The following is a 23,194-nucleotide window of genomic DNA, read 5'->3' as shown; positions in this document are numbered from 1 at the left end:
GAATAGGAATAAGCATCAACAGTGACTTATCACCACTTTCCAGAGCTGACCTACTGAATTCAGATACGGATCTGAGCACAAAAGATGAAGCAAGTGTAGAAATGCATTTATATTGCACGTAACATAGTTATAGTTTCATAGGAAACAATATGAACCTGCATTTTTGACAGCCCAGCTACTTACTTCTGTGTCAGATTTAAATTAAACTTGCTGGCAGTTAGTAATGTGCTCAGAAGTGTGATCTCCTCTGAATAGATGGCACTCTGTTATTTGGACAGCAGCAGTTAGCACTTCTAAATCTCTGGAGTAAGGTATGCCCCTAATGACAGGGCGTGCAGTGCTGGCTAAGTTTGGCAGGTTTCCTGCTTGACGGAAAACTGGGTTGCCCAGAGCTCTCTACATAGGGATACAGCGAGCAGCTCGTGGTGATAACGTGTTTGCTGATGGGAATGTACTCTACCATACGGGCTTGCTGTGTGCAGGCAGATGTGAGATTGAGCACTCAGGTGTGAGGGGCTGGTGTGGTCTAGTAACATTAATTTTCAATTTATGTGAGCCACAAATAAAGCCCAGCTGTAATTTCAATAACTTTTCGTACATACAGCTCTAATTTTTTTTTTGCTTTCTGTGAATGTAAGTGCCAGCAAACTACACTGCTCTGGTGTTCAGAAGAAGAAAGCTGCAGTTGAAATGAATGAGTTCAGGGAAGTGCTTGGTCAGCTCCGTGTTGCTGTTGAATGCTTGAAAAGGGCTCAGAAAAGAACAGAGGAGAATGCAGTAAACTGCAGGGTGGCACGGAGAGGGTCTGTGCAATTTTGTTGCTTTGCTAGTAGTTTGCTGTTTAGAATTTGTTTAATTTTTATTAAAAAGTTACACTAAATAAGCACATGTGCTCCATTACCATAATTTTTACATTGGCTCTGTGTAGCATTTTATATTTTTGTTGTTTTAATTTTTAATAGAGTCCCTGCAGTGAACAGAGTTTGGAAAATGCAGCTTTTAGTACAGAGCTAACGGAGTCTAGAAAAGGCTGCTCTGAGTCCCCTGTGCATGTTACCACCCACTTAGGGCATATGTTCTAGTTGTAACAGTTTCACCTTAAATTACAGGAAAAAAACCAAAACCAAAACAAAAAACAACAACAAAAAAAACGCCAAACCCACAAAAAACTGTGCTGGAAAGTTCTGAGACCTTGCTGGAGAGCTTCATGTTAATATACCCTGGGCTTCTGGGAATCTGCTGCTTGTCAGACTGGAGTTAGTGATTTTTAAATCAGTACTCGGGCTTAAAAGGGGGGTGAGGGGGGCTCCCTGAAGGCATCTATTTGTGAGAGAAAAGATATGAAAGAGACTTGAAGAGTTCCTGTTGCTTGAGAAATCTATCTTATTTTTCCAGAGGGCTTGTAAAATAAAATTGTAGATGCTTCCTCTCTCTCTCTGAAATTTAATGTGATGGGTAGAAAGGGTAGAAAAAAAGGAGGTCTTTATCTAGAGCTGCTTGGCATTTCTGCTGGGAGGTGGTAGAAAGGACGCAGAAAGAATGACTTTCCTTTATGCACCTGTTCTGCTTTTGCTACAATATTTTGGATGTTTTCACCATTATCTGATTGCACCACCTTATGACTTCTTTTTGCTTTCCATTAATTTATAGACAATTTCATTTTCTTTAACCACATTTTGTCTGGAATGGGAAAACAGTCCAGAAATAATTTTAGTACGTTCTGCAGAGAACCACACTTCATATGCATGATTGTTTCAGCTTGGTGCAAATGTGTAGCTACAGTATTTGTAAAAGAAAATGCTACAGTAGTCAGATAAAGAAAGAGCGGCACAAGTGAGAAAAGCTGTGCCACGTTATTGCTGATTTCTCGGCATCATCCAGGGCTTGCAGCATCACCCAGAACATGGAACCATCATACACCAAGTTCAGGGTAACTCTCTTCTGCTCTTTGGCGTTCTGTGAGGCCTCGGTCCTCTCTGGGGATAGAGAGGGAGCAGGTTCCCATGGCATAATTATATATTTGTTAGGAGGAGTAAGCTGGTTTGGGCTTTCTGATGGAGGTGGGTTGTGTGTTGTCTTGCTGCCTGGCCCTCCCCCCCACCCCCAGACATTAACTATTGAACCGCTCAGAAACTTTGAATGTCAAAACAGCATTGATCAGGCTGGACAGGGTGGATGGGATTCAGGTGGCTTGGTCAAAGGAATGTACTAAATGCAGACTATACTGCAGAAATAAAAATACGTAACGCTAAGGATGTCCTGTATCATTTGTGGGTGATGTTGAGAGTGTTTCAAAAAGTATTCTTAATCATTATGTATTGAGGACAAACTGCTGATGGAATAAATGATGAGGGGTGCCATGAAGCATCCTAAATGGTTGGCTCTGAGGGCTTTTGTTCCCCATGAAAATCAATTTTAAGGTAAAGGGCCTTATTATTTCCACGCAGGTGAAAAATATCACTCGATGTACATGCTGCATACGCTCTTTGGTACTTCAAAAGCATCCAAGCACTTTTTAAGCACTTCATGAGACGTTCAGGAACAGATAATCCTGTTTCATATGAAAGCTGTTTTCAAGCATCACTTCAGTGTGTAACTGAGACCCTTCAGACTTATTTATTTTATTTATTTTCTTGTGTAATGAAATTCCTACCCTGATTCTTATGCCAGACTCATGAACGTGGGAGACGTTGGTCTGTAGCCTTGCAGTGTTCTGGTTAAATGTCCTCGCATTAGGCTGTGAAAGTCTGTTTTAATCTTTCCTGCTGGAGCTATTGCGCTTGGTATACATAATTAAACAGTCCTTAAGGAAGAGAAAGGCTTAGGCCTGGGTGCATGAACAGGTTAACCCTTGGCAAGTTGAGCTGTCCTGATTTTCATAAATCTGTCTGCAGCGGTTATTTGCCTAGTAGCCTCACAAAACTGTCAGATATAAATGAGTGCTTTACTTCATCTTTCAGATGGTAATTTAATTTTATGCCACTGGGTTGATAGAGAAGCTATGTTATATGGTGCTGTAACAGTCTGCTGTTCTTTCTTGCTCTGTTACAATAAAGAGGGAAAATAAACCAACTGCTGTAAGGTTCGTAAGCTGCTAAATGGGCATTTAATTTCATGCGAGACTGTCTAGAGAGATGTTGCACTACAGTAACAGCACTAACATGGCTTATGAATTGAGAGGTGGTGCGGTTTAAAGGTGTCTGCAGAAATAAAAGGAAATGAAGATGTTTATAGCAAATGTCTGTCTGACTGACAGCTTGAATGTTGGCGGTAGGAATTGCTATTAACTCTGACAAAGAGGAGAGCTGTAGCCTTGTAAGTGGAGGCTTCCCTCAGCTGTAAATGAGTTATATCAGAAAAATGGAGCATACGCAAGACCTTCAGAAACCATTTGAATTAATTGAAAATACCCCATTAAGGCTGTAACTATTCCTTAAAAGAATAATTAAATCACAAAATGGATAAATGGTGCATTTCAGGTTTTCTCTGTCTTCATTGATTAATTTAGATGCCTGAATCTCACCATGGTCTCGTCTGAGTGATCAGCAGCAGTGATCTTTGAGCACTGTGGGTCAGATTCAGACACATAAGAGAGGTTATGGTTTTTGTTGTCCTCTGTACGACCTCTTTGCTTACGTCAGGAATGAATTTGGCCTTCTGCCTCTCTTCCCATTGCAGCCTGTACTTCTGTCCTGTACTATCAGTGAGTAATTATAGCAAGAGCACTGCTCTATTGATTTTAAACCCTTCACGAAAGAAGCTTCTTGAAAGGTTTTGGTGCAGACTAATTTAAAAGTCTTTTTTTTTTTTTTTTTGTCGTCATTGTTTTTTGTTTGTGTTGAGCCCACTGTCTCTGGGCTGGTGGGTATGTGCAGGTCCCAGGCAGCCAAATCTTTGTGCTGAGCAGTTCCAAAAACAAGGGCTTCAGAGCTTTCTCACCTGATGAAGCCGCAAGTAGGTTGAGAAGACAAACACTGGGCAGGGGGTAGGAAAGATCCTGAAACTTCTCAGTTTGGTATGTGCTGGGCCAGGCTCAGTATGGCACAGACTTTGCTGCTGGCCAGTTCAGAAGTTTCTGATGCGGTCTCTAGGTGTGTGGCTGCTGTCATGCTGCCACAGGTGTCCTTCTGGAGGTAGATCAGGATTTCTGGTTTTCTCTTCTCCATGATGCTTCATGGGGAAGAATGGATGTTGACATTTAGCACTTACAGGATGGGGAATAGCTGTGCAGCCTTTCCAGATACAGAAGACTGATGCCTGTCGGGACTCCAGGAAGCCAGGGCTGTGTGCGTTGCTGGTTCACAGAGTCGTTGCACTGTAACCCAATGGAAAGCTCAACTGGTGCAAGGACATGTTTTCCTCATCTTCGTTTGCCCCTCGTTCCTGCGCCTGGGATGCAGCAGGTTATTATCACTGAACCACAACTTTGTGCGTGAGCATCTTCTGTCAACCAGTGCCAACCTAAAGCTCTCAATTCTCCTGTATGCATCTTCATTATTCATTTCATGAAACAGAGGCACATGTAATGCTATGTAAGCAGTGAAATTGATAGGAGAAAATCCCTCATCGGTTGATTGGGGGCCTTCTGTTCTGCTTGTAAACATTCTTTTACTCTGCAAAGATCACGAATCACCTTGGCATTCAGCTCGAATCCACTCTTTGGTGAATCCTTTGTGGTCTCTTCATTGGAGATCCCCTTATTTGCAGGAAAGAATGATGAAGAAATCCACATCAACTAATGGGTGTAGTATTTGCATGGGCCTGAACCTCTGTGACTACACTTTAAACTAATTTGAAATGTAGGAGCTAAATAATAGCTACTGCATAATAACAATGTGGTTTCCATTTAGACATAGAGTAGGAGAGATGTGTGGTTAAGTGTGGGCTAATAAATGGCAACTGTTTATTCTTCTCAGCAATGTCTGCTAAGTGCAATCCAGGTCAGCTCAGTTTCATTACTTTGAGTTTTCTCACCTTTCAAAAGGTACTTTTTGCAGCTGTCCTGACATGGATTAAAATAGCCACTTACTAGAAACTCTCTCATTAACTATATAATTTTACAGCTATTTTTCTGGTTCAAAGTAAGTATTGATTTGTAAGAATATGTATATCAATAATAATTATATATAACAACTGTTTAATTTTTTTATATCCAGAAAGCTCTATTTGGAATTTATAATGGCTTTATCTGTTGCTGTCCTGAAGGACAAATTCACAAAGGCTTCGATGTTCTGTTGATTGCTGTGCTAAATGCAGCAAAGGTGGGAGAAAACCTAGGGTAGGAGTGAATTTGTTTTTGCTTTTTTATTTTATTTTTTTGGTTTAAACCAATGATGTGTTGCTTTTTAAAAAAGTGGGGGGGAAAAATTATGCAGTGGCAAGGAGTTGATGTTTTGAATAAAGCTGTTCTGCTGATTATTTAGCCGGTGTTTAGGAATGGTCTCATCTACTCTGTCATCATTAGCAGTAAATCAGGATGCTAAGAATGGGCTGTCAGTAACTCAGATCTGGAGTTTGTGGAAGAAGCAATTTGATTCCCAGAAAAAAACCAAAAAAACCAAAACCAACAACAACAAAAAAAAAACACACAAAAAAACCCCATAACAAAATGCAATTTCAACCTCATACTTAAATGCTCTTTTTGCTGTGGCCCCTCAAACATAGAAATAAAACAGTTAAAAAGTAAATGTTGAAGGGAAAAGAGAAAAATAAATATTTAACTTCAACAGTCTTGTAAGTTTTTTCTGGTTTATATTTGCTGATTTTATATTTGCTCTTGGGCATGATACAGAGTAGTCTACTTCTGAAAGTACAGTAGTTTAAAATTAATTTATACTGGAAGATGTTTTGCCAGGATGTACCAGTTCTGTGATAATTTATAGCAAGAACATCACTCTCTCCCTTCCCTTCCTTTTTGGGAGATGGGGGGTTTGGATGACTACATGAACTTTCTTAGCCAGCATAAGCTATTAATTTTTTTAAATTCTGAAGTGGAAAACGTGACTTAAGTATGTTTTCACTCCTTATCATGCAGTGAAGTATGTGGGGCTTTGACTTGGCAGAGCAGTTCCAGGCATGAATGGGGGTTGCACTGAGGTGATCGTAGCTAATTTGGATTCATTTCCATTTGTTGGTTCATGGTATGGCAAAGAGATGAGTAGGCATTTATCCTAAGAGTAGATAACTGTAAATTGGTCATATAATTTCTGTGGAACGTGTACTGAGTTGAAACCCCCCACCTTTCCTCTGAATTTAAAAAGTTAGTATTTTACAGAAGACCCATCTAGTGGATTTTCAGAAAATGGGCAATCCTTACCTTAAAGCAATTAAACAATGGAATTAAAGTCGAGTTATAGAAAAACATAATGAACCACAGCAAAATATGTCTACAATTCACTTGGATTTGGATTTTCTTGCTGTTTCAAAACCTACCCTTCCTGCTTTCCAAAATGCTTACAAAATCAGACCATTCTGTATTAGAGTTTAAGGAATTAAATAACCACATTACAGGGGACTGTAGGACAGGTTTGTCTGATAGTCTGTGAGGCACAAATTCCAAGATCTCTGCTGCTCTGATAATAGTCTCGTGTTTGTTATATTTGAAACTTTTCCAGTTTATTTCAAATTGCTCTAAGCAACGGGGCTATGTAATACTCTCCTAATAGACTGCTACACCATCTGAAATATTTGTGTTAGCAAACATTTCAACTTGCTCAGCTGTCTTCTGGCTCATCTCCTTAACCGCAGCAAACAGTTTCTGTCCCTTTAGTGATATGATTCTAACAGGTCTGTAATTTCCATTGGGAAGAAGGATAAACAGATTGTGATTCATGCCGTGCACGGAAGTACGCTGCTATTATGAGAGGCTCTAGAGCAAGTATGGAGGACCTCTGACAGAAACCTGTCTGCCCTTGGCCACCTGAATGCCCTTGCCTCCTTTTCTGTACTCCCTGGTGACTGTGTGCACTCATCATGGATACTGAGCAGGTGGCCACTGGACACATGGGTACACTAATGTTTTTGGGCTGCACCAGACTCACTGTGGAAAGGGCTCATGAGGCAGCCATGCAGATCTGAGTTCTGTAGGGTTATCATCCTCTTCTCTCACTCCCCCAGGAGAAGAGAGAGCTTTGCAAGACCAAGCAAAGATGACTGGGAAGGAGGAAGGAAAGTGTAGGTCCCAATTTCACCACCAAACACTTGAGATTGATCCCTCAATTGGAAGTGAAAACATGAGGCCTTCTGGCTTATCCCTTGCAACTCTATTACAGCAGGGGATCATGCTGGGAGGCATAAAGTTTTGGAAAGAGCTTTATCTGGAGAGTGAGCTATGTGTTCGTGTGTGCTGACTGCTTATGAGCTGCTGCTGAGCCAGCTTGGATCTGGGAGCTGTAGACCACTGTCTCTGTAGACACGTGCTAATTGTGCACCCACCAAAGATGTCTGAAAGTCTAGTTTGGGCTTTGGGAAGGCCATGCCTCACCTAGGGATGCTGAGGTTCCCCAAAATATCTGAGATTAGGAAGGAGGTTGCGGTGATGAAAGGGCTTCCTCAGGCATGGGTCTTCTAGTTGGAGGTAGGGTTTTCTTTAAATATATCACCTGTGCTGTAGATTGCCAGCATTACTGTGTTATTGAACTGCGACAAATGGATTTTGGAATGGAAGCTAGATCGGAAGAAAAAAACATTACTGATATTATTTATAAAGCCTATTTACAAGACTTACATTCTCTGCCCTCTTTCTGCCAATGATATTAGTGTTGATGAATTCTTATTTAGAGAAACACAGATCTTATTACATCAAGGGGTAAATATGCAGTGTGATACATGGGGGTTAGCTGTGCAAGTCATTATCTTTGACATGCTGTCTTTAGCGCTGCTAGTCCTTCTCAGCAAAAGTTCTTTTCTATATATAAGTAATTTTAGCTGAAGAAAAATGAGGTGATTACCATGCCCTCAGATCTCTTCTAATGATTTTTGCCAGAGTCAGAATAGACCTTCATAAGACCACAGAATAGGTCTTAAGAAGGAGGTGTTTGCTAATTTTGAGCATATATTGTCCCTTAGTAAAATAGTAACTGTGATGGTCTTAGATCATCTCATTTCTCTGGAGTGGTGACAAAGCTAATAAAAGACTAAATCAGGTAATGATTTTTATACAGCAAATATTTGCTGCTTAAAAACAAAATGACATGGTCACAAAATGACATGGACTTTTAAAGCCTTTTAGCACATGTAAAGCCTTCAGCATTTAACTGATTTGTATGAAACTAAATCTTTCCCAGAAGTTTCTCCCATACGACCACACTTCATTTCCAGAAGGTAATTATACCTTTGGAGACGAGCTGAGTAGTAGGAGCTTTGTACTGCAGAAGATCCTGGAGGTGGGATTACCTGTCTAATGATGATAGCTACCCCCCTAAAGGAGCTTCTTACTGCCAGCGTTAGTGTGTCCTTGGTAAATTGTGTTTGTAGAGTTCCTTACATCCAACGATGCTCTGGAGGGGACTTGCTAACAAGAAGCTATTCAGTTCTGCCATCAAAATGACAGAAAGACCAGGGTGATTTTCCTCTTCTTGCTGGAGTTCAGCTTTGCTGACTAAAGTTAAATCACTCTGCCAAGAATGAATCATCGGTGGCTCGTAAAAATAATGTCTCCAGAGAAAATTTTTGGCCTCTGAAATAGGCAAAGCTGGGGCAGAATTTCCTCAAGGGAAGGCACTCCTTCCCAAGCACAGGGCTTCACCCTGCTTCCAATTATCCAAGCTTGAGCACTTCTACTTTGTCTGTGTATCTAACAAGTTTCAGAGTAAAAGTCTTCCTAGTAAAATGCCAAAAAATTAAAGGTATTCTTCAGCACTCTGACACTGCCTGTTAGGATCTAGCCTGCTTAAATGGGGAAACAAAGAAGTGGGTTTCCTGGGCTTTCGTTTCTGCTTTCTGCCAGCACTGCCGTGTCCTGGTCCTCTGGCAGGAAACTGTACCTTGCTTGGGGGGTAGTGCTCTTGGGAAGCCCTGTTTTGGTGTTTGGGCTGCACACTGTTGTTGTTTTTTTTTTTTTCTGCCCCCAAAAGCAAAGATTTTCTTAAATGTCTAAAAACTTCCACCGTATTTGACCCCTGCATTTTGCTTAGTTGTTTTTCCTTTTAAAATTACTTTTGGCAACACTCCATGAAATTCAGCCCTTCTGATTCCTGAGAAACCAGTGCAGTGTGTGATACAAAGGCAGGATGCACACTTGGTCTAATGTCTGTTTACTTTTTTAAAAAGGTTTGTGAAGCACAATGCTTAATATTGTTGAGGTGTTTGGATTTGTTTATATGAAATCTTACTTTATGTCTGCCTGTAAAAGGCACCAAGATGAAATTGTGAGGAAACGTAAGGGTGTGTGAGAGACAGATGAAAGACAGTGATGTGCCTGAGGATGCTTGGGGAATCATTTTTAGACTGCAGTTAAACTTCAGAATGCTGTGACTTCCAGTCCTACACTGCAAATTTAATTCAGGAAAGCCAATTTTTTAAAGATGCTACTGTTGTCAGGAGCGGCGGCTCCTGGCTCTGTACCTAGCTGAGCTTGTGCTTAAGAGGAGAAGTTAGGCTGTTGAGGCAGTGTTTGGGTACCACTTTGAGGTAGATTGTGGTACAACTGTGTCACAGTTTGGGAACCTCCGACAGCTATACCACATCTGTCACATCTTTGGCATTTGATAGAAGAGCAAAGGGAAAAATAAAGGTTGTTTTTCTGAGGCCCATTAAATGTACTAGTCTGGAGAAAAAGTAGTTTGTTTTTTTTTTCTCTCTTTAATTTTGATGATATTCTGCTGCAATGTGAATAAAACAAGTATACTACGAGCACGATGGTAGCACAAATGCACACGACCCTGAAACCTTGCTGCGAATTTCCGTTGAAGCTTTATTTAGTCATTAATAAACTTTCTTCTAACAACATACTTCTTGAGGAGAAGGTAGATAGTGTACTGATTTGCCAAGATTTGACAGTTAGAGTTTGCCATAAACTGAAATTTTCCCTGTGCTAGAAATCACAATATTTCAGGTTTTTCCATTCAGAACTGGAAAGAAAAGCAGCTGTTATCTGCTTGTGTCCTAACACACAAAATTATTTTGACTGTCACGACATGAAATGATATAATAATTGCATGTGTCACAAGAAGGGTGACATGGTAGCGAAACCAACTGTTTTGACTGTCAAAATATTTAGTTTCATGATATCATTTCATGATTAATTTGAATACCACTTCACTAAATATTTGCTGAAATCCATGTGTATTCATTAGGCTTTTACATGCCATCTCATTTTCACTCTCAAAGAGCAGATCGACCGTGTGGAGACTTCTAACCCCATGAACATGTGAGAGTGTCTCTTTGGTCACCGTCCACCTGATGCTAATGCTGGCTCAGTCAGCTTTCATTGCCGTGGAGTCTGGTGCTGCGCTAGGTCCACTTGATAGAAAGATGGCTAAGAGAACTTGTGAGGATGTATCATTTTTGGCCTGCACAGGAGTGAGTAGAGGAGCCTAATGAGGGAGCCACGTTTGGCTTTGAAATGTTCTCAGGGTTCATGTATTTCAGCTGCCGCGACAGCAAGATTTGCTCCAGTCCCTTGGAAAGAAGCGTAGGGTAATTTCAGGCTACTAGGTCTCGCAACCTGGTGCCAGAAGAATGATGCGTGTTTTGAGTAACTATTAAAATATTTTTTTCTAACGATTGGAAATGTACATCCCTCTCTGTGTCTTAGTTGGTGATTTGCAATGGGCAGTGAACAAGCCTTCGATGTCAATGCGAATGGGGCATTTTGACAAACCATGGACCAACAGTTGGCGCTCTGTTTTCGCAGGGCTGATGACCGAGTATAAAAATGAGACCAGTGGCACTGTGTCACTGTCTCATGCAACAGAAACAGGAGAACTTACTGCTGCTTAGTCTTTAATTTTTACTGTGGTATTAGAAGACAGGATAGCAGCAATGCCTAATATGTATTGCAAGTGGGTAGCACAGTTTATCACAGATGGAAACAAACTCGTTTCATGTTCAGTAGACTATGAAATGAGTCACAGCTGTTCTCTCCCTGTTGCACAGTGACACACTGCTCTCCTTGCAGAGCATCCACAGTGCAGCTCTTTAGCCACTTGAATCCTTTGCTTGATGCATGTTCCTGAATACCTCTCTGGGAGTCAGAGGCATCTGGGTCGGGGTCGGGTCCTATAGAAAGGACCAGTGTGCTTCATTGGTTTGGGACTTGGGTAAAGGGCTGAGGAAGGTTTTGTTTATAAAATAGTAATTTATATGCTTCTCTGTTCAGAAATTTGAGTGTAATAATATAGCTGTAAGGTGCAAAATCTCTCCAGTGAGCTTTTTTAGTGATAACGTTTACTTCTGTAGTATCTCAACCAAGTATTGTTCCAGGGTGCTTGATGGGGAAGCTCTATGCCCCAGGACTTTTGTGGCCACGTGATGTTTGAAGGCCCTGGACAAGGCTCTTTCCACTCTCCGCCTTTCTTGTGCTGCTGTCCCTGCCTTTACTACATGTGATATACTGCAGTTTTATTTTACCTATGGCAGTTTTAAATGTAGGCAGGGACTCTTACCCTAGTTTTCCCTGCATGGCTGCTGGTATGGCTAACTCTTGCACACCACCTGTGAAGATCATCCTCATGACTGGAAACTGTTTCTCCTTTTGGGGATTATTAGGCTGCTTATTATTAAGGAGCAGGAATAATTTAGCTCTGTTACTCAGCAATTCCAGCTCCCCTGGGTCTGAACAAACCACTGAAGATGTTAGGGTGGTATACATTAACTCTGGCTTGTTGAAGCAGTGTTCAGTACACAAGTGCTGGCTGTGAAGAGTGGTGGTAGTTCGACAGAAACACTCATGGTCCCTATTTTCTTTAATTTTGTTTCTTCCTTTAACTCAAGTAGTCATCTAGCCCTGTTTGTCTTTTAATGAGATCAGCTTTTGTTCACTATTGGAAGATTAAAAATAATCACAGTGAAATAACATTCTGATTTCAGCACCTGGTGCTGTGTGCTTGGTCTTGGATACAGAAGGATGATAAGCATTGCCTGATTTCATACAGCTACCCAGTTAATGAAGTTATATTATCCAAGCTGTGTCATTTTACATGAAAAAGAAAACAGGATCCAAAATACCCTGTGTTTCTGGACTGACCTCATGATACAGAGTTCATCCTGTGTCACAGAACTGTGCTCTGAATTTTCAGATCTTTTTTTTTTTTTTGCTTAATTGTTCCTTATGCTCCTGGAAAAAAGCTTGAAAATGTGTGCAATCTGGAAGATGCCTTGGAGCATTCAGTCTGCAAGAAGTCTGAAGCAAAGTGTGAAGGTGTAAGTTTTCCTGGTGGTGTTACAGACTTTATCCTGTGCTGCGCTGCTGTTGAACATTTTTTTCCAGACTATTGAGGAACTCAGGAATTTTTTCCTGAGTCTGTGCCATGAGTCTGCACAGACCCTTGCGTGGTTCAGATGGCAGTGCAGGAATTTTTCCTGGTTCTTCAGGAGCTGGGCAGAAGGCACAAGTCAGGAACTGGGGCTCAGGTGGTGGCTGGGATCATTGAGCAGCCTGGACTTGCGGGGTGAGCTGAGTGTGCCTAGAGGAGGCAGGAGCCCTGAGGATGCCCATCTGCCCTTTTCTTGCCCCGGTGGGGAGGGAGAAGGAAGCCCTGATCTGAACTGTGTAAAACTAGCAAAGTATGAGAATATAAGGGTTTCTGACTCCAATCCCTGCTTTTGCATCTCATATAATGCCTTTCATAAAGTAATCAATCTCGAGTTTAAGCCTGTTTAGAAATCCTTTTCACGTTTCCAGGGTAAGCTTCTTAATGGGCAAGTTTACACCCATTTACTGCACTACTGTCATTGTCCTTTGACTTAATCATCCCTCCTCCCTCCCCAGTGGTTATGCTGGAAGAGCAATCCTGGCTTTTCTTGGCTTTCAGTCCACAGGAACTGAACAAGTCAAGCTTGTAATCTCTAGCAAAAATGTGCTCTTCACTCTGGTGATTATCCTGAAATCCTTTCTTTGCACCTTTTCCAGTTCAGATACTTCTTTTCGAACAGGAGTGACCTGATTAAAAAGCATTTCAGATGGGGCCTCACCAAAGTTTTGTGTGGTGGCATCTCTTTGGTGTACCACAAGATCATGTGTAAGGTATTGTAGCTGGAAAACATAATCCAGGAGTGCAGCACAGACTGGGATCTACCCGCCTGGGGAGCCACTCTGTGGAAAGGGATGTGGGGGTCCTGGTGGACAACAAGCTCAATAGGAGTGAACAGTGTGCTGCTGCGGCAAAGAAAGCCAACAGGATGCTGGGTTGTATCAACAAGGGCATCACCATCAGAGATAAGGAATTCATTATCCCACTCTATTCAGTGCTTGTTAGGCCACACCTGGAATGCTGTGTTCAGTTTTGGTCCCTGCTGTGCAAAAAAGATGTGGGCAGGCCAGAGAGGGTCCAGGGAATGGCCACAAAAATGATCAAAGTCTGCCATATGAGGAAAGGCTGAGAGAACTGGGTTTGTTCAGTCTTGAGGAAAGAAGGCTTAGGGAAGACCTTATCACCATGTTCCAGTATTTAAAGGGTGCCTGCAGAAAAGATGGAGGCTTCCTTTTTGCAAGTGACATGGAAAAGACGAGGGGTAGTGGGATAAGTTACTCTAGGGGACATTCCAATTGGACACATGAGGAACATTTTTCACAATGAGAACAATCAGCCATTGGAATAATCTCCCCACGGAAGTGGTGGATTCCCCAACATTGGACACTTTTAAGATTAAGCTGGACAGGGTGCTGGGCCATCTTGTCTAGGTTGTGCATTTGCCAAGAGAGGTTAGACCAGATGATCCTTGAGGTCCCTTCCAACCTGGTATTCTGTGATCATGTAAGGCTGGCAGACAGCATGGGTTTTCTTTTCACGTTGAGCAGGTACGTTATCCTCTGTGTGATGGCTTGGGTGAAAGATGCAGAAACAACTGCTCAGTCTTCGGAACCAGAGTTGTGTCATTGGCTGCTAATTTCTCTGTACCAAAAACATGGCGGGGGAATCAACGTGGCTTGCTATTGTAAGGTTAACTAGAGGTCATCTTTATGACCGACTAGTCGCCTAGTGGTTTCTTGTGTAATTTTGGTGTGTTGTTCTTAACAGATAAATCAACAACTGCCAGCCAAATATTGGAATTATTAAATGTACAGAGCTGTAGAGTAATGAAGTCCAAGTCAGTCTACTGTTTCAGGTAATGAAACCTCAGATCAAAAATGTACATTCATATTATATGCTGAGAGCTGCTGGGTAACTTTGTAGCTTTATACAATTGCCTTCCTTTTATGAAGGTCGTTCATATCAGTAAATACGTGGATATATAATTCTGTAAAGTTTTGAGCTATTTTCATGAGTGTGCTTTTATGTCTTCATTTTCCTTATGTCCTATCGTTCCCAATATAGCATAGGATCATTAACAAAAGCACTTCATAAAAGAAATATAGAGGGATTAATAAGTAATAGCATACTCAGAATTCAAAATGAACAAAGATAGAGCACTTGCATTTCTGTATCGTTAACCCAAGCAATTACAGGGAGAAGATACTGCATTGGTTGAGCCTGGGGAGACCCAAAGCTGTGCCTAGAGCAGACATATATTATAGATTATTTATTTATTTTTAAAGAAGTCTATAATCCGACTTGCAGTATGAATACTGCAAGTTTACCAGTTGTTGGCATTTTACACTTCAAATACTTTACAGTCTCTAGATACCTCACTTGGTCGTGTTGCCATCTTTGAATGTGAGGGATGACAGGTTTTGGATTTTCTTTCAGTCGTTTTTTTAAGACTGCACTGCATAAAATAAGATTCATGTTCTTATGACTTTGTTTACTTTCATCTTGCTTAATTATAGGATAATGTTCACAGTGGAGGAGTACGTGAGACAGTGAATGGTGTTTGCAGGTGATTAAATGTACATTGAAGCTAAGACATTTGATAATTACAAAACCTGTTGGTTGTGATTGTATTCCAGCTCTGCAAACGTTATTCATGTTATGTAGAGATGGGCAAGAAAAAGGTAAACTGCAATAATTTTTATGCCTTTTTCTAGTGCTCATATTGCTTTTTCTCTGCGTTTGTCTTGGGTGACTCTGTAAGGGCAGGTAGGTTTATTAACAAAATATACATTTAAAAGTTCCAAAACTTCCCTTACAGGTTGAATTTTTTAAAGTTTGGTCCTTGACTGAACATGAAACTGATTCTTCTTAAGCTGGGGAAAAATGTCTAGTATTGATTCTTAATAAGTTATGGTACATAAAATTAAATTTGCACTTTTATGAGGAAAATGCTTGATTTCTCATTTTTAAAAATCCTGCAATCCTTTTTACACAGTTCCATATTAACCATACTAAAATCTGCAATACTTATCAAGGATAGCTGGCAAAATGGAGCTGATGTATGGTGGTATTTCAGATACAACGTATGACCACATGGTTAGGCAGAGTGTGACCCTCAAAAGGGGAACATTACAAGTGGCACACATCTTCAGTTTAGGACAGTAGGTAATGGGATTGCTGCAGTAGCCTTAATACTCTCATAACAATCGATTTTTTTTTTTTTTTTTAAAGCTTTTTCACTTGTAGAAACAGTAATCTGTTATGTTGTAAGAAATGATGCCTTCTATTTTTACAATTAAAGCTGTATTTCAACTGACTTGGGGAAAGGTGATCTTTTTTGGCGATGCCCATCCCTTTCAGCCATCCAGTTATGTACATCCCCATTTATCATCCTCCTGGTTTGATAAACAATCCAGTGGCTGCTCTGAATACTGGAGAGTATGGACTGGTGGACTGGTGGACATGAGGACTGGTGCAGGAGGTGAGATGAGAAGTTCTTACTCTCCAGAGGCACGTTGCTTTCAGAATTCAGTCCTGCAACCTCCATTTTCTGTGGGGAGGAGTAAGAAATGTGTAATTTTCTGTTGAGGTGGTACCATAGTTCATATAAACCTAACTAGTGTTTTGCTAAATTTGAGCCGCCTCTGCTCTCCTCTGGCTGCTGGGGTGGGGGTCAGGGGAGAAATACTGTTATTTCTCACTGCTGTTTCTAACTGCAAACCCTTTGATGCTTTGATTTGGGGAATTGGGGAAGGTTTCTGTCAGTGAGTAAGCTCTGTCTTTCAGTGTCCCAGGTAGAACTTATCTCATGACTGACTGTGCAGTGGTATGGTGCAAATTGAGAGGAGGAGGGCAGCTACCCATTTTTAAGGGTAATCTGCAAACATTTTGCGTCTGCTACGGATTATTTTTCATTTTGAATGTCCTCGGAATACTTTTATCCTCCATCAGCCAGGTAGGAACAGCTCATCATAGTTGGATCCAATTACAGGTGTGATTCATTGACACTGGTGGAGAGTGTCGTTAGTACTTTGTTTGCTGAAGTGAAACAGAAAAAGTGGGAGTTGCACAGTGACACTCACTGTCTGCCTAACCCATTTTTTTTTGTCATAGCAACAGTGATGACACAGATCATTAAAGTAATCCTCATTTTAGAGATTATTTTTAACAGAGGGAGCGGTGCCAATAGCGCAGTGGGCCTTTGATCTTCAGGAATAGCTATTTTTTGACCTCCTCAAGTACTGTCCAAAGCTCTGCTGTAAGAATATATTCTCTGAACTGCAGAAATCCGTCATGGAGTAGGGAGCATTAAGGGATAGAAATGATCACTAATTGAATCTAATTTACCTTAGGTATATGGAAGCAAATTATTCTCATTGTTAAAGTACACAGACAATATTTACAAAATGGATTAGTGATCAAAACTTTTATTTTTTAGGTTCTCTTCCCATTCCCAAAGGGGAAAAAGATGTAGGAAAAAAATGGGCCAGTGTGGTGGTGTTTGTTTTGTTTTGATCAGATTCCTAAATTTCAAATTTTTAATTTCTTCTATTGGGAATTTTGCATATTGCTTTCAGTCATTCCCCTCCCTCTGTGTTTCATTCTCTTTCCTAGATCTCTTACCAGATTATCAGCAGTTTCATGCAATGGTGCCCAATTTGAGTCCCCAGTGAGCTTTTAGTTGAGCACTCCTTCTTGGGCACCACACTACCACTCTGAAGCTTGTAGTTCTTGTTGTTAAATAATGTTGGCTACTTCTTCTTTGCACTGAGTCATAGCACCAGATAGGCAACATCTGATCAGTTGCAGGGGGTTTTCTTTCCCTTCTGGCATTTTATCCCTCTCCCAATCTCATACAGTCCATAGAGTTTCTTTGCTGCTTTTTTGTTGATGTGTGGGGTTTTTTTTCCATGTGGCTTACTGGAATGAGACTCTGCTAGACCCTGTAGAAGGCTTTTGCCCAAATTTGTCCTCTTAAAGTAAGAATTTATCATCCATTTCTACACCACCAGCCCAGTTAGCACAATAATGTATCAAGACATAAGCAAATAATTAGTTGCATAGAGCTGCCTGGAAAGTGAGATCTTTTCCTGTGCAGAAAAACAGTATACCCGTACTTTCTGCCCTAACCCAGGTTGAGTCTGACTGCCCTTTTTAAATTAAGATTATTCCTAAAATACAGCGATGTTATATGAACTAGTGAAAACGAAATACTGAAATTATACCTCCTACAATGGATTACACATTTTATTTCTGATACTGCAAAGCCAAGCAAAGAAGACCTCGAAAGAGGGAACTGTATTGAGCAGAGGATAATTTTGCCTTGAGACTTTCTCTGTTTTTACCACCTACTATCATTTTAAATACAGTGGCAATCTACGCTATTTAGTGACTCGTTGCAAAATCTGGTTTATTTTTGTGGTAATTCCAGTAAGTAGATACACTTTAAGACTAGAAGGGGCTGTGAGGTGAGCTGATTTGACCACCTGTGTATGACAGGCAAATGTGTTTTACAAAATTACTCTCTCATATTAATCCTTAAATTAGACTAAATCATTCCATCTTCAGGAGATAAAACACAGTAAGAAGACAGAAGTGATGCTGCGTAAACCTTGTTAATAAATGAGCCTATTCAAATACTGTTTTGGAGGATAACATTTCTCAGGTAATCATTTCTTCCCACCTGCTAATTAGGCTATTTATGAAATTTTGAAAGGGTTTTTATCAAAGTTAAAACTGCCACTGTGAATTTATTATCTCAGAATTGCTCATATAATCCTTCCATGGAACAGCAGCAAAGCCACTCTGCAAGGAGGTATTTTGGAGGAGCTCTGGCATGTGAATGCTGTGGTGGATGGGTACAATCAGAGCGGTCTCAGCAGCACCTTCTGAGCACTCCGAAAACGTCTAGTGGTGTAGCTTAACTGCCAGATCTGCTGCACTTCCCCACTTTGCCATTTGGCTGAATCTGGAAGTGACGGCTCACTGACTGACAGTGCTCAAAGAGAAGTCCCTGCAAAAGTTCTCGCAGACAAGTTCTTCCGGCTCACCCTGGCCATCGTTGAGCCACTGCCAGTGCAGGAGCGTGTTTGTGTTAGTGACTATCAGTGTTGCAGCAATTGGCAGCATCACCTTCATCTTCCGTGGGAATACTTTGAAAATGGCAGTATTTTTCAATACCTGCATGACTCACTAGATTGATAGGGAAGAACCATGCTCAATTTATGTTTTGTGGAGGAATTCCAGTGCCTTCTGTCCAGGTCCTCCAATGCTCAGCAAAACAAAAATTTTCGGACATGGAAGTGGTAACAAGTTTTGAGCCTGGAATGGTGCAGACTTATTTGAGATGTTGTGTGGATGCTTCATAAGGCAGCGTGAGCATAGATAAAGCTTGAGTAGTTCTGGCCCTGCAAAACTAAGTATATGAGTGCCTGAAATATAGGAAAGGTTGTGTATTTGGTTTAGGTTTTAGGATTATTTAGAAATCTGGGGGGTACTGAGTATATGAGTGCCTGAAATGCATGAAAGATGGCGTATTTGGTTTAGGTTTTAGGATTATTTAGAAACCTGGAGGGTACCTGTGTGGACATACTTCTAAAACACATATGACAGTTGAGTATATCTTTCTTTAGGGGATTTAGTCAGCCGCAGCACCTTTTTCTAGCTGCCCTGTGAAATTAATGTAGGCTTGTGCCTTTGGGCAGGAAATTGTCTGCTGTGGAATTACACATCTGTTCAGGAACATTTAATTTTTCAGTTCAAAATTCATTTCCTTCCACTGTGGGCAAGAGCTAACTATTATGGGAAGGTAATGAGCTCCCGGGTGCTCCCACAGTCGTCATGCAGCGGAGGATGTCAGGCGTGGGTTAGCAGCTCGTGTGCGGCTATTCATCACCATCATGTTGGTCTGTGAGCTCTGGTACCTGCGGGTCCATTAGTTCCTAACTTCTCCTTTCTGCTTTTACGGAGACCTTCTGCAGAGGTGCATTGCTTTTGGGGGGAGGCCTTTTTATTTAATATCTTTTAGGGCTTTCTAATTCTGAAGTGTTTTCTTATTTTTAGGCTGATCTGATGGCAGATTGAGCTCTCCTGTGTGGTTCATGGACTTTGTTGTGACTTTTAGCCTAGGCTTTTTGTTTGTTTCTGGTATTGTTTAGTAACAGTTGTTTTTTATTCTGCTGTTATAATAAATGCTTGTTTTTTGAAGCTGTGGAACAGTTTATAGGGATATACAAACACTGCAGCCACAGGCTATGCTTCCCTGAGTTGTCAGAGCTGAGAGCAGTGCGAAGCCCACAAAGTAGAGGTGTAGGGAAAGCATTACTTTCTGTGGTGAGTTCCAGTAAGAAACTAGACTGGGAAAGAAAGAAGCCCTCCATCTGCCCTTTCTTAGTCCAGCATATATTCAAATCACATCCTGCCTGTACTATCTGAAAGATGTGTAAGAACAGGATGTATTGCTAAGAATAAGTAAGAGTGAATAAAGAAAAAGGCAATTTTTTGGTTTGTTTTTGGAAAGACAAACAGTTTGACTACGCAGATTTTGTCAGCTGCTACTGAGCACAGAAGCAAGGAATTGTCTTTGAGGACTTCAAGGTTTGGGGAAACATTGCACAAACTTTTTCATTTCTTTTCCATCTTCCCTAGTTGTCCTGAGTTGATTTAAAAATTATGGTTTGAGTTTCTAATCCCTATAAACCCAAGATTTTTTGATTTTAAGTTCTAAATTCTGTCCTATTGTGGGAAGTTCATGTTAGAGAAGTCTTAAGCATTTCCACCTCAAAGCTCTGGCCAAGTTGGGGTTCAGCCGTGGGAGGCAATAAGTTCATGTGGCTACAGGGGTATGGAACTGAGCTTCCAAGGAAGCTTTCATCTGCAGACCTTGCAGGCTGAATCCTTGGGGTGCAAGTGTGTCTCATGACTTGAATACCGCAGGGTTCATTTAGCGCTATTTGTGATTCCTCTAGAAACGAGGTACTTAAGAAAAGAAGAGCAATGCCTTTTTTTTTGGCAGTTTTTCTTTTTCTTAGTTTTAAATCAGTGAAAAAAACCTCCTTGTCATGTCTAATTCTTTAGTGCTGCTTTGGCCTCTGAAAAAGTTTTTTTTGCCTCTTTATTAGTTAACATTCATATGGTGCTGTTTGTATGCAGCGCTAGACTTGGTGAGATGGAACATGCCTCAGTCAAAACACTATGTCTGCAGTTATTTAAAATAGTATTAGTTATTTAAAATAGTATTAGTTATTTAAAATAGTATTAGTTATTTAAAATAGTATTAGTTATTTAAAATAGTATTAGTTATTTAAAATAAAATTTTAGGCATGAGATACTGTCTGACAGTATGGCTATGTCTGTAGTGTAGGTAATAAGAAAGCTATGCCATGGATCCACAGCTCATTGATTACACTCCAGTTCCTACCTCTCTCTAGGTGTGCTTATCACATGGTAAACAGGAGGTAGCTTACTCTGCTTTGAGTATTGCATTTATAGTAGGGTAAGAGTAGGCTAAATGTTACCAGTTCCCCAGCACCTGCCCCCAGCAACATACTGAGGGCATCCCTTAAAAGCTGTAAACTTTTTCCCTTTCTCACAGACTGTGTCTCTGCCCAGCTGCCAGCAGAAACCTTAAAAAAGCAAAACAAAAAAAAAGTCAAAAAACCCCAACAACAACAACAAAAAAAAAAACAAACCAAAAAACCCCTCCACCTTGTAACATCTTTATGAAAGTAAATAACCTAGTCCGGACTGGAAAAGGATGTTTCCAGCAATGACAAATACAATCAATCTCTGTCTTGAAAATTGTGTTGTAGACAGGTATGTTCTAGGTCTGACAGATCGGTAATAAATTTGTTTTGCCAAAACTGCACTGTCTGTGGCAGAAGCTCACTTGATGGCTGCAACATGTCAGCTGTTATCACACGCTCACAATTCCTCACTTCCATTCCTGGCTCCAGTGGTTTTCTGTTGCCTGATTAAATAATACCTTAAATTAATTTTTTTAAAACTTAATAATAATTAATAATAAATTTAACAAAAATTAAATAAGATTTAGTAAGAATTGTCTTGGTCTGTTTTGTTACCTCAGTTTGCACTTGGCTGTCATGTCAGTTTGGATTTGTATGAAGTAAAAGTTGAAGAGATACATTTTGAACATAAATTGCACACATTTTAGGTTTCATTGCAAGACCTCTCCGAGCAGACCAAATTCTCATACACACTCCAGAGGGAGGTAAAGATGTTGAGATTACAATAGGAAGTTTCAAAATAGTATTCCCAGGAGACCTTAGCAAGTGTGCTTCCAGAAATTGCAGTGAAACTAGATGACCTGACTAGATATTTATCTAAATCATTACAGTTCCTGTTTGAAGGCAGATACAATAATGAGTATTGATTGCTGAAAATTAATCTACCCTCTCAGATTTACCTTTTTTTTTTTATTTAAAGATTAAATCTGTGTGTTATAGCAAGCCTTTCTGCTCTTCTTGTCCAGTGTTTTGCTTTTCTGCATGTCTGCGCTGGGAAAGAATTCCCCAGACATTACAGTTCCAGTGTTCCTACTCTGCTATGGCTGCGCTCTTTTTCCTTTGGGCACGCTACTACCCAGATACATCTGTATTTTCAGGCAGATAAACATGAAAGGAAAAAAAAAAAGTTACTAAACAAAAAGTCTATAGATAGTTTCTAAATAACAAATTTGTTCAGTGTTTTTCCAGAAGACCTGAGTACAAAATGCTCAGGTGGTGCAATGTTAACAGCTATAGTCAGTGTGGGAAAGGACTGAAGGATGCTGGAAAGAGCTGGGTGAGCTTGAGGATTAGAGCAGTAAATAAATAAATACATAAATAAATAAAAATCTATGGAACTGACTGACTGGTCCAAGGTGCAAGCCAGTGCATGTTGAATGAAAACCATATATTTCTTCCTTCATCTGTAGTAAGTGCATCCTTTGAAGAGGATCAGAGTGTAGTAACTGTAAAAGGAGCCATGAAGGACTAATATGACATAACAAAACAGATTAACGTAAGGTCATACAATGTTCTAGTTAAGGAATGAAAATGCTGTACATAAACATAGTTCTCCATCAGGGCCTCATCTTTAATACCTCATATTTTCAAGAAAAGTATACTAAAGCTGGAAGTGATGCAGAAGAGGGCTTGCAGGAAAGGCAAGGATCAGAGAACTGGAAAGTCCGTGTGCTGAGAGCTGGTAACCACACAAGAGAGAAGAACCTTTCAGTTGAGCAGAAAGCGTGGCTATCTGGAAATCATAGAATGGTTCGGGTTGTAAGATATCTTAAAGATCATCTAGTTCCAACGCCCCTGCCATGGGCAGGGACACCTCCCACTAGACCAGGCTGCTCAAAGTCCCATCCAGCCTGGCCTTGAACACTTCCAGGGATGGGGCATCCACAGCTCCTCTGGGCAACCTGTGCCAGTGTCTCACCACCCTCACAGTAATGGATAGCTGTAAGAAAATTTCAGCTAGGATTTTAAGGACACTTCTAAGGAGTGAGCTGCGCAAGAGCTTTCCAGTAGGAAAAACATGGAATTTGTAACTTTCCTTACAAAAGATCATCTGCAAAAGCAAGGGACTGAATGAATAGACTTGCGAGGTTTCTTCTGGTTTTCTGTCCCTAAAAATACATAGCAGCTGTTGAGCAATCTGCGAATTTGGTTGAAAACCTGTGTTTAGTTTTAGTTAGAGGGTTAGTTATTGTGAAAATGTGTGCAACTCATTTTGTATTCAGTTAATCACATCCTCTCTGTTTTCTACTTTTCCCA

At 40.6% G+C, this 23,194-nt stretch overlaps 1 protein-coding gene across 7 annotated transcripts in view; it reads left to right on the top strand.

The window, feature by feature from the left end:
- Window positions 1–23,194, top strand: part of RGS6 (regulator of G protein signaling 6) — a 293,044-nt gene that overhangs the window by 45,047 nt on the left and 224,803 nt on the right. Inside the window, exon 1 of one of the 7 annotated variants that reach the window (XM_074584763.1) lies at window positions 14,226–14,268. The exons of the other annotated variants lie outside the window; for them this stretch is intronic. The gene's annotated coding sequence lies outside the window, so the exon portion shown is untranslated. Of the gene's footprint in view, window positions 1–14,225; window positions 14,269–23,194 lie in introns of those variants that run through there. 7 annotated transcript variants of the gene reach the window in all.

This window comes from Larus michahellis, chromosome 4 (genome assembly GCF_964199755.1).
Source record: "Larus michahellis chromosome 4, bLarMic1.1, whole genome shotgun sequence".
Taxonomy (NCBI): Eukaryota; Metazoa; Chordata; class Aves; order Charadriiformes; family Laridae; genus Larus; species Larus michahellis.
The sequence above is the reverse complement of the archived record's forward strand: the minus strand, read 5'-3'. Positions and strand labels throughout refer to the sequence as shown.